Below are 12,605 nucleotides of genomic sequence, written 5' to 3'. Positions count from 1 at the left end.
TTAGTGATGTCCTCATCACAATCGTAGCTGAAATCAAGCAAAGACCAGACTATGAAAAACTTCACTACGTCGAGGTCATAACGCTATTGTCTATCCACGAAGAAAAGATGGAACTTGAAAATGGATATCAAGAATCATCTCCGAAAAGTGAAGGGGAAATTCTTTCACACTATGGCAGTTCACAAGAAGACGTCAAGAATCAACATCCTATTAGAAGGGAACTAGAAATGCTCATAGAAAGGCTAAGTGATCTTAGGAGACAATATGTGTCTCATAAATGATGACGAATTTGACTTTCCTGAATCTTCAAGAAAGTTACCTCTGAAAGAGATAAAGTGCTTCAAGTGCAAACAATTTGGTCACCTCATAGAAGACTATCTGATGCGGAGCATCCTATGATCATCCCCATGTACACTACGACTTCTCCCCAAGCCCCTAATGCCCACATGTTGAGACCTCAAGCATATGCCATTGGACACAAGGTGAACTCGCTCCTTTCCGAATCTTCCCTTTCTGCATGTAAGACATGGATGCTACCTCAAGCGCGGACCTTATGCATACTCAGGTCCATCCGAGGAGACCATGGAGAGCCTAAGGACCAAGGCCAAGTGTGCGCGGGAGCATGGGAAGGAGAGCCAGCTACTACAGCCCGAGCGGTACTACCGCCCACACCAAGCGGTACTACCGCTGAAGGCCCACAAGCGGTGCAACCGCTCGACCACCACCCAACAACCGGCCAAGCTTCTATGATCGAGCGGTGCAAGGCCGGTGCAGCACCGGTTTATCCCCGTAACAGCCACTTGACCAGTACAACTGCCCCAAGCACCGGTACAACCGCTGAGCAGATCCGGAAGCACCTCCAGGAACCCGTACTTGAGCGTCCAGCGGTACAACCGCCCCCATGACCGGTACTACCGCCCTGCCTGTGCGTAGTGAAAGGGGTTTCACCCCATGTATCCCCCAACTTACCCCTTGGACTATATATACTTGTCCCTTAGCTCTGTCCTAGGGTTAGCGTTGTGATAGCTCATTTGAGAGATAGAGCTACGCTCATCCATATCGGATCTACTCCAAGAGAGACACCGCGGCCTCTATGGAGAAGATCCCTTTGGATTCGAGACCTCCTTTTGGAGAAGAACTTCAAGACCTCCTCACAAAGAAGACCGGTTACCTCTTGTATCGTCCGTTGTTGACTTTGGATCTTGTATCTTCCTTTGTGTTCATGGATCTAGCGCATGTGTGATCATTCTTGTTGGTTTGAGTGTTCTCTTGTGCTCCCCTCGTGATTTCCCCTTGTTTCCCTCCTCGTGTTCTTCGTGTTCATCGCGGGATCCACTCCTTTCGTGAAAGATCGGCCCTCTAGGGTTCCACCCTACATCATCTTGGTATCGAGAGCCATGTTGATCACGATTTCGGAGCCTCCCCTCGTTGTTTTCTAGCCTAATTTTGTTATGTTCTTTTCCAATTTCGAAAATCCCCACCAAAAATAGCCCCAATTTTTTTGTGATTTGTTGGTTTGATGATGTTTTGTTGATTTTGATCCATGTATTTGCTTGGTTTCAAGTGGATCTAGCATCTCCCCAAGTTTCCCCACCTTCCATCCACGAAATCCATCAAATTTTGCCCCCGAGATCATCCATTTCCGCCCCAAGTTCATCCCCGATCCAGATCTGAGAATTTTTCCCGACACCAGCGGTACAACCGGCCCCCGAGGCGGTACAACCGCTCCCCCATAACCTGATACTTCTGCCAGATAAAACTGGAACCCCATGACGCTCCAGGAGCAGTACAACCGCCCACCCAAGCGATACAACCTCCCCTCCGAGTTTCAGCCTCGGCTGATTGACAGTTTTGATCATAACTTTCACATCCGGAGTCCGATTTTCACGTTCTTTAGCTCGATGAGTAGCTATTGACATCCCCCATCCATATAAATAGGTTTCAACACCATTTGACCCCATCAAATTTTTGGAACTTTGGCATCTTTGCCTAGGGCTTCCACCACATCATCCGCTACACCACCATAGCCTTCCGCAACCTAAGCAATTTTGTTCCCCATCGCATTAGTGGTTGCTTGAGGAGTGATTTGAGTCTCCTAAGGTGTCTAGGCTACTTAGGGACGGTCGCTTATTCGTCAACCACCACCACCACTTCCGCATAGGATTGGCCACTATACACTCCGACCACCCAACTTAACCCAATTTTGCTTGTGTTGTGAGTTGTGTCTCCTAAGGTGTTTCGGCTACTTAGGGACCGTGCTTCCAACTCCGACACTGTGTATAGTCCACCACCTTACCCTCGACTTCCGCATTGCGTACTCCACAACCCATCATTGCCAGTCCGCAATTCCACTGAGCTTCCACAAAATCATCACCGCATTCCCGCTACCACCATTTGACATTTGAGATTTTGAGTTCGCAGGTTTTCCGTTTCCTAAGGTGTTTCATCTACTTAGGGACGAGTCTCCATCATCTTGGTATCATCATCAAGATCACCGCCACTCATCATCACCGCGGACGGTAACCTCCATATCATCTTGGTATCGGGGTACCCCTCCATTGTATATTCCCTTGCCATTGCATTGATAACCCCTAGCCCATTTTGCGTTACTTGCCTATTGAGACTAGCCTTTGAGTATTGCCGGCAACGTTACTTTTGCACATTAGTGGTCTACACCTTCCATTGGTATCATATCATCCTTTGTGCCACAAGTTTGTTCCCGCATATATACACAATAGCTATCTTGGTTTGTGCATTTCGCAAAGTGGCCATACATATCAAAAAAAAGAGAATAAAGTTTTAAGCAAAAGAATGAACAAAGAGCTTGTAAGCAAGTGCCATAGCATCATACCACATTGTCATATAAGATCATCTTGGATCATAACACCGGGAGCCATACATATATAGCATACTTGGGATAGAAGTTCATACATTTTGCATCTTATAGGTTGTGCACAAGTGTCGTATCCGCCTATTGAGAAATCGTGCTAGCGTCTCTCTTGAGTTGTGCAACACGAGCGTTTTCCGTGGATTCCACATTTTGTGCTCATCCTTGGTTGCACGACCCCATTTATCTATTCGTGTGTGTGTTTCTGTGTACCCCATATTGCTATTGGTCTACTTGTTACACTTGTGAATTTGTGAATCTCTTTCAACATTATTGACTCTTGCTAACATTTTACATCAAATTTTTGTGCCACTATCCTCACTGAGCTCCACCATAAGCCTTATTTGTGTAGGTGTGAGAAGCCAACAAGAATTGGTACCAATTGTGCTATTTCCTTGTCCACATTGGAGTGATCATTGATCCACTTTCAACTTCGGTCAAGGTACATTTGGTATTCGTTCTTCTCTTTCTCCACTCATATTGGCTCGAATCTTGTGATGGATAGGAAAGGCATTTCATCTCCGGTCTTCCGCAAAAACGACGGCGTGTACAACTACATCAACAACAAGCTTTCCGCACAAAAGGAGGAGCAAGATGCAAGGATGGAGGAGATTCGGACCTTGATGATCGACTGTTCTTCCCCTTCATCATCCTCAAGGCGGCGACGTTCAAGTCACAAGTCTTCGGAGCACAAAAATGATGCAAGCGCAAGGCGTCCACGTCCACATCTCCATGGCGACCACCATCATGTTTGTGATCCACATCGTCATGAAGGGCAAGTCACCTCCAAGCAACATGTGCACGACGACGACGAACGACATCTACATCAAGCTCAAGGACGACAACGACAACATCATCATGAAGATGATCGAGATGCGACTACCTACAAGTCGCAACAAGCCCTACTTCACGCCAAGTCCAAACTTCATGACCACAAGAGAAGACCGCGAGACAAGCACCACCAAGACGGAGCTACGACTACACCAACCACTTTGGCATCTTCGCCAAGCGACTTCAAGGCCTCTTCGCCTTCGGATATATGGCATCTTCGCCAACAAGCACCTCAAGACTACGCTCAAGAGAAGCTCCCCAAGCTCAAGTCCACGACTTCCACGAGCTACTATGACCTCGACATCGACCACACGATTCCTTTCTATGGGACTCAATAACCCGAGGAGTATCTCGAGTGGGAGCATTTGATGGACGACTACCTCAAGCTACATCAAGTCATGCCCGAAGATCAAGTGATGTGCGCCACAAGGAACTTCCACGACTACGCGTCCGCATGGTGGCTTCACACACCTTCGGAGAGCTATGACATGAGTTGGCCCAAGACGAAGAGAGCTTTGCGACGAGAGTTTGTGCCTCCAACCTACACGGAACAACTTCAACGCCAATTGGAGAACACCATCCAAGGATACAAGTCCATCGACGAGTACTTCAAGGAGATAAAGATTGCCTTGCGACGAGCCGGCGTGGACGACCCCATTTCGATGAATTCCACTTCATGATGGGATTGCACAACGACATCTCCAAGACGATCTTCCTCGAGAACTACAAGTCCCTCGACGACAACTACATTGGTGCTCTTAAGGCGGAACAAGAACTCATGAGGGCCAAAGTTTCTCTACCCCAAGCTCACTTCGCGACGACCAAGCTCCATGAGAAAGAGCATGAGGCTAGTACCACCATGATGTCCAAGCCCGACGAGCTCCAAGATGATACTCCCAAGTTCGATGCCATCCCTCTTTGTGGCATTGACGATGCCGAGTCCTCCATGACTCTTTTTCAAGACGGTGCGGCGACGAGTACGACTACGGAGACCCTCAAGGACCAAGCTTTGAAGGCGAGGGACAAGGTGGCGAGCAAGGATGATGCTTCCATCTTAGGAGACGAGAGTGATGATGTGCCATCTTCGGCCTTCATACACGGTGACGACAACGAGATGGTTGAACATGGGATTTTCCCTTCGACCACGGCGACGTATGATGACTTGAGTGACTTGTGCCACCATATTGAGAGTGAGAGTGACTTCACCACTAGCCCCATATATGTGTTGCCACAATTCCCATGTGAGGAGAGCCACAACCCCCACCACTTGAGTGAGATGAGTAACTCCACCATATGTGAGTTTGAGTGCACCTTTTCGGAGGGAGTGAGTGAACCACCACATAGAGAGAGTGAGTTAGTTGATAGGTCATGCGAGGCCACTTTAAACACTAACGACTTAACCTCTACCTCTATTGTGTCTTCTCATTTGGTGCTAGGTCCTATCTATGATGACGCGCCGATTCACGACGACTACGTCCTACCTTTGGGCAAGACGATGGCCATGGTGGAATATGATGCACCCCCCACATGGTTCCATCAAGATGAAGATGACCACCATTTGGTATTTCCCACCTCACCTACACCACTTGAGTGGAATGAAAACGGTAACATAGGTGACAGTGATGCTCTAGTCCCACTAGTGGACATTCTTGACATTGATTGCTTTCATGATGTTGATCCCCCTATTGACATGCTTCATGCTAGTATGATTTCCCCATGCGATGATTTACCCATTTATGATGAGTATGATGATTGCCATGTGGAGTCTCTTAGTTGTGATGCCATGTTACATAGGATTTCTTGTGCTAATTCTGTCGGTCACATCATGTTTGCCAATCCGCTTGACTTGTCATATGGTATGCATGAGATCAATCACATGTCATATTTGCAATCTATTCATAGTGACTATGCATATGCCGTTAAATAAACCCAATTTGCACATATGGCATAGATGACAAGCCCATGGTTATCGGCATTTGTTTTTCTTGTGATGATATTGATATGCTCCCTTTGCATCCTTTATCTCATATGCCATACCATGATCACCTAGCTTCGGATATGCATTGTTTTGGATGTTGTCCATTTTCTCCATATGATGTTTCCGATATTGCTCATGAGGAGACCCCCATAGTTTCCTCATACATTTTAGAGATTTTGATAACTCCCATCCATTGCATGATCCTTATACTTGTATGCTCAATTTGCATCCCCATCGTGTTATACACAATAACTATTCTTTCATGATGGATGACATGTTCTTATACCATGCATCAAATTTCTTTGAGCGATGCTTATCTTGTGCTAACTCTCACGTGCACATACACGTCATGATGGATGATGTCTACATTTACCACACACACAATTTCTTTGGTTTGTGTTTCTTTTGTGTAGGTACCCATGAATACTTGTCAACCTCGCAATCCCACGAGTTGACAAAACGAGCTCTAGAGAGCAACGATGACTTGGGATCCCATGGATTGTCTTTCCCACCGCTCTCTTCGCGCAAAGACTTCGCGCAATTCTTCTACATGACCCTCACTTGGCTATGGGTTATTTTCCACTACATACTCTATGCCCGTCTTGCCGTGTTCACTTTGCATGATATGCTCATTACTATGCTTTTGCCATACATTCGTGACCCATGCTTTGCATTACACATGATGATTGATTCTCATACTTGTATGTGTATTTGCAAGCTTGGTGGAGATATTGCTTGATATTGCTATGTTTGCTTTGTACCCCATGCCTATGATGATAATTTCATCTTGCTTTGTGTTCGTGCTTGCGATATGTCATGTGCATTGCTATGCCTATTATTTGCTCTCATGACATGATTGCCATGATTTACTCTAGTATGTTGCATCTTCGCACTACTAGCTTGCACGACTTGATTACTATGCTTGACTTTATTGCCTCACACATGATGAACAATTTCTCTTTCTATTGTGTTGAGTGCCACACTATATTCACTACACCCCATGCACATTATGCTTGGATTGTCTTGCACTTGACCCATGTGTTTAGACACTTCATTTTATTTGGAGTTGTGAATGATTCCTATGCCTACCATAGACCTTTCATTTCATTGAGCACTTTGTGAATGCTTACTATGAATTTGAGGTAGATGCTTCTTGTCTTGTCACACATATTTGCATCACTACCTCACATTCACATGCTTGTCCCCATGATTTCTTTTCTTGTTCTAGATTGATATGCTTACATGCCACGTCAAAATCCTTTGTCAACCATATGCTTTGCATGATGACTACACTTGTCTGGTGAATCACCTCTTGAATGCTTGGTTTTGCACTAACTCTAACCACATTTATTTTTCCAAGTGTTTGTTGTCCTTGCTCATTTTGAAGGAATCACTAGACGGTGCGACATTGGAGAGTGCCCACTCCAAGCTTGAAGATGATGACTACTTGGTGAACATCCGCTTCTACACGGCGAAGCCATCTCTTTCCCATGGTGATTTGGTTTTCGATCCGAGGTCGGATCTTTCCCAAGGGGGAGGGGATGATGCGGAGCATCCTATGATTATCCCCATGTACACTACGACTTCTCCCCAAGCCCCTAGTGCCCACATGTTGAGACCTCATGCATACGCCATTGGACACAAGGTGAACTTGCTCCTTTCCGAATCTTCCCTTTCCGCATGTGAGACATGGATGCTACCTCAAGCGCGGACCTTATGCATACTCAGGTCCATCCGAGGAGATCATGGAGAGCCTAAGGACCAAGGCCAAGTGTGCGCAGGAGCAAGGGAAGGGGAGCCAGCTGCTACAGCCCGAGAGGTACTACCGCCCACACCAAGCGGTACTACCGCTGAAGGCCCACAAGCGATGCAACCGCTCGACCACCACCCAACAACCGGCCAAGCTTCTGTGATCGAGCGATCTAAGGCCGGTGCAGCACCGGTTTATCCCCGTAACAGCCACCTGACCGGTACAACCGCCCCAAGAACCGGTACAACCGCTGAGCATATCCGGAAGCACCTCCAGGAACCCATACTTGAGCGTCCAGCAATACAACCGCCCCCATGACCGATTCTACCGCCCTGCCTGTGCACAGTGAAAGGGGTTTCACCCCATGTATCCCCCAACTTAACCCTTGGACTATATATACTTGTCCCTTAGCTCCGTACTAGGGTTAGCATTGTGATAGCTCATTTGAGAGATAGGGCTATGCTCATCCATATTGGATCTACTCCACGAGAGAGTCCGCGGCCTCTACGGAGAAGATCCCTTTGGATTCGAGACCTCCTTTTGGAGAAGAACTTCAAGACCTCCTCACGGAGAAGACCGGTTACCTCTTGTATCGTCCGTTGTTGACTTTGGATCTTGTATCTTCCTTTGCGTTCATGGATCTAGCGCATGTGTGATCATTCTTGTTGGTTTGAGTGTTCTCTTGTGTTCCCCTTGTGATTTTCCCCTTGTTTCCCTCCTCGTGTCTTCGTGTTCATCGCGGGATCCGCTCCTTTCGTGAAAGATCGGCCCTCTAGGGTTCCCCCCTACATCACTGTCCGTGTTGGGATGGAAAACCTAGCAATAGATGGATGTATCTTCACTGCAATGGACTCACTCGAATGGATCGTCATACTAAGCTCCCGAATAAAATTGAATCTTTCTCATCCTCTTCGACGAGACTAGTCACTGACATGAAAGAAAAAGCAACCATCGAATATAATATGAAGAAAATATCGTAGCTAAACAGAGTATGTGCTGAAATAACTATGGAATATGAAGATGAGACATCTGAATCAGAATCAAAAGATGAAAAGCTTCACAGGAGGTTAGGAAGAAGTAATTCCTTTGTTGCTTAAGAATCATCTGAGAAATCACTCGATTCAGACAATAATGACAATGATTCAAATGATGATGAACCAATCACATTCTGTCTCATGGCAAAGACCTCTAAGGATCAGATATCAGCAAAGCACTTAAAATCTCTCACTGAATATTCTGCTGAATACATTGCATATGCTAAACTAGTTAAGATTGCAAAATCTCAACAAGATGAGCTTGAAAAACTTGAGAAGAATCTTAGGAAATACAAAGGATTACTATTCAAAGAGATGGAGAAGAATCAAAAGTTGATCGAAGAGCATGATGCCTTTTCTTCAACTATTGATGTTCTTTCCAACTAATATGATTCCCTTACAGTCGACGACGAGAGTTTATCAGATGAACTCCTTAACAGGAATCAAGAACTCGAGTCACTGAAAGAGTATGGTAACGTGCTAGCAAAAGAAAAGGCTTCTCTCTTTGCTAAGAAATCTAAACGACTTTCTGATGATTTTGTGCCTCCTTGCTCACAATGCCTAGAACGTAGCAATGCGATTCAAATGCTGAAATATCTAATGTTTTCATCAAGAATATTGCAACAACTACGAATGGTATTTCTAACCCCTCTTGTCGGTGTACAAAAAGAGGGGTACACTTTTTGTACCCCTATAACTGTGCACGGGCAGTCTGAGCCGCGGATACCACCACACCAAGCAAGGCAAGGGAGGTGAGCCAGGGTAAGACCGAAGCTCAAGAGAACTAGAACGACGCCAAGGCCAAGACCACGAAGAGCAAAGGGGACGAAGCGGACTCCCCCGGCAAGATCCTTGCCGGGAGACAGTTCTAGTAGCCCCGGCAAGACCCTTGCCGCGGCGACTCGTCCCGCGCCTACGGAGAAAATCACCCTTGAGTCCACTGCCCCCAAAGGGCAAGGATTCGAGAGACATCCCCGTGGCGGCATGCAGATCTTTGTGAAGACATTCAAGATTAGATACGCACTAAGGAGACGACAACCCTTGGCGGGATCCCAGCCGAGGAAGACCACAAGGCCCCCGGCAAGCGCCTTGCCGGGGATGACAGCAGGCGCCTCGACAAGACCCTTGCCGGGGCCCCGGCAAGGCCCTTGCCGAGGACACCCGCCGGGCCACCATGAAGCCCACGCCGACTAAACCTCCACCACCGCATGCATGCAGCTGCCGACCCAACCAACTGGGCAGGCACCCGTGTGGCGGGCATGCAGATCTTCGTGAAGACCCACCACTGCACCACCTCAGCTGCCTGCCTACCTACATGGCATCGCAGGCGTCGCCGGCCAGGGCGCGTGTCGACACAAGAAGGAGTAGCGACGGACGAGACAGGTTTCTCCCCCGTCCCCGATAAAGCAAGGACACCTAAGCAAGACGCATTAAATGCGCCTTGTCATATGATGCGAGGGATAACCTCACAGCACTGTACCCTTTCCACCTCCTGTGTGCCACTGTGGCAACCCCTTTTTCTATAAAAGGAGGCCCGAGGCGACCAGAGGAAGGATTCGGCTTTTTGGAGCTCCTCACGCCCCATAGCTAGCTCAAGAACACAGATATACAATCCACCAAAGTAGGAGTAGGGTTTTACGCATCCTCGCGACCCGAACCTGGATAAACGAACCGTGTACTAACTGTTTGATCCGCTCTTCTCACGACCCCGCGCCCCGCTAACCATAGTAGGGATTCTTGTGATCCCATAGGTGTCGTTCCCACCGACATCTTTGGCACGCCAGGTAGGGGGCGCAGTTGTGAGAATCGGCTTTAGCAGTTAGTTCGGCGCTTCTTCATCATCATGGCGCCCAGGAAGAAGACGACGGTGGCGATTGGCCATTCGGAAGCCCGACAGCCCGTCTCGACGTAGGCGAGCAGCGGACCGGTCGCAGAAAGGACCCGGGGCGCTGCTCGCGAACACCAACACCATCCCAGCAGCCGGAGTTTGGGAGGCGGCGATGTTTGTGCGCCTGGTAACGGGCCACACGTCGCCAAATCCAAAGGCGGAGCCAAGCCCTTCGCGGGTAGAGCGGGCCCTTCTAGGGTCATCGCCGCCCGGCCCGAAGGCGACGCAAGGGCCTCCAAGACTCCCACGCCGGTGCCAACAGCATGCTCCTCCCAGGTAGCGCGCGACGAACGGCGTAATCACGCCGAAGATCCCGGGCGTCGCCGCGGGAAGAGCCCCGAGCGCCACACCCGGGACGTAGAAGACCTGCCCACTTGCCGAGGCGCTGGTGAAAACGGCGTGCGACTGCGGGGTCGTGATAGAGCTCCTTCAGACATGGTCAGAAGTCAAAGCGGGTCGCGATCCGTGTAGGTTTCACTGCCACTGACGCCGGCAGAGGCCCTGGCGGGGGCGCAGTTGCTACTCGACTTTCCTCCCACTACAGGGAAACTCGACGAATGGAGAGCCACTATCCGAAGCCTTGTTGCGGCTGTCCAACAAAGAGGAACCAAGTCCGGTGGGGCCCCCAGGTAGACGCTCCGATGGAGTCCCGTGGACCAGTGGCGGAAAAGCCGGCGGCGCCGCGACCACGGTGCATTCACCTCTTCCCCATCCGGTACCGCGGACGCCGGCTCGTCGCAACGTCGCGGCCGACGACATCTCCATAGCATCGTCTGACCCACGGACCCACTGTGACCAGCGCCAAGTTCTTCGGGAACGAGCCCATGAAGACGCTCGAACCACTATCGAGCGCCGGCGCGGAGCGCGCCACCAGTCAGACAGGCGAGCAGGGCCTGTTGTGAACCACCCAGCCCTGGAGGCCTACCTTACGAGGTAGGCTGTCCGGCTTTTACCCGTGAGCTGCGGCAGTTCCAGTGGCCCACTCATCGCGCCTTCAAACCTGACGTTGGCAAAAAGTACAACGGCAAGTACTTTCTCGCCGAGCTCCCCGAAGCCGCCGGCAAGGATGTTGCTGGAGACACTGAGCCCGCTGCGGGACGGCTGGCTCTGACAGAGCATCAAGCTCTTTCCATGGAGACAGCCGCTCCGATAGCGGAGGAAATGCCTTTAGTCCTCGCCGTCAAGCCCCAGGCTCCAGCGTGGGCACAGCATACCGTCCGATTCCTCCAAACAGGGGAACTTCCTGAGGAGCAGGAAGAAGCGGAAAAAGTAGCCCGTCGCTCTACTATGTACCAGTTCGTCGATGACGTCCTGTACAGAAAGAGGCCGAACAACGTGAAATTGAAGTGTATCCCTCGAGAGTAAGGACTGGGGCTGTTGGCGGAGATACATGGAGGCATATGTTGCTCCCACATCGAGTCAAGGGCCCTTGCCAGCAAAGCGTTTCGGCAAGGCTTCTTCTGGCCCACCGCCCTCCAGGATGCAACGACACTAGTCACCAGGTGTGAAGCGTGTCAGTTCCATTCAAAGAAGCTTCATCAGCCAGCTCAAGCCCTTCAAACCATTCCTCTCTCCTGGCCTTTCTCGGTCTGGGGGTTCGACATACTGGGCCCTTTCCCCCGTGCTGTCGGGGGCTTTGAGTACTTGTACGTTGCAATCGACAAGTTCACAAAGTGGCCAGAAGTGGAAGCAGTGAGGAAGGTCACAACACAGTCAGCCGTCAAGTTCTTCAAAGGACTGGTGTGCCGTTTTGGTGTACCCAATAGGGTTATCACCGACAATGGCACATAGTTCACAAGCCACACCTTCATGCAATATATTCAAGACCTCGGCAGCAAGGTCTGTTTCGCTTCCGTTGCTCACCCACGAAGCAATGGTCAAGCTGAGAGGGCAAATGTTGAAGTACTGCGAGGCCTGAGGATAAAGACCTTTGACAGACTGCATAAGAGTGGAAGGCGCTGGATTGATGAATTGCCGGCAGTTCTTTGGTCAATCAGAACGACACCAAATCGAGCCACCGGCCAGACACCCTTTTCCCTGGTATACGGGGTAGAAGCAGTTCTCCCCACGGAACTCATATACGGGTCACCTCGAGTACTCGCTTATGACGAGCTTGAGCAAGAGCAATTGCGGCAAGATGACGCAACGCTCCTTGAGGAAGATCGTCTTTGGTCGGCTGTGAGAGCAGCGCGCTACCAGCAAGCCTTGCGCCGCTACCATAGCCGCAAGGTTCATGC

The sequence above is a fragment of the Triticum urartu genome, chromosome 4 (genome assembly GCF_003073215.2).
Source record: "Triticum urartu cultivar G1812 chromosome 4, Tu2.1, whole genome shotgun sequence".
NCBI classification, from domain to species: domain Eukaryota; kingdom Viridiplantae; phylum Streptophyta; class Magnoliopsida; order Poales; family Poaceae; genus Triticum; species Triticum urartu.
This window is presented reverse-complemented; position numbering follows the sequence as displayed.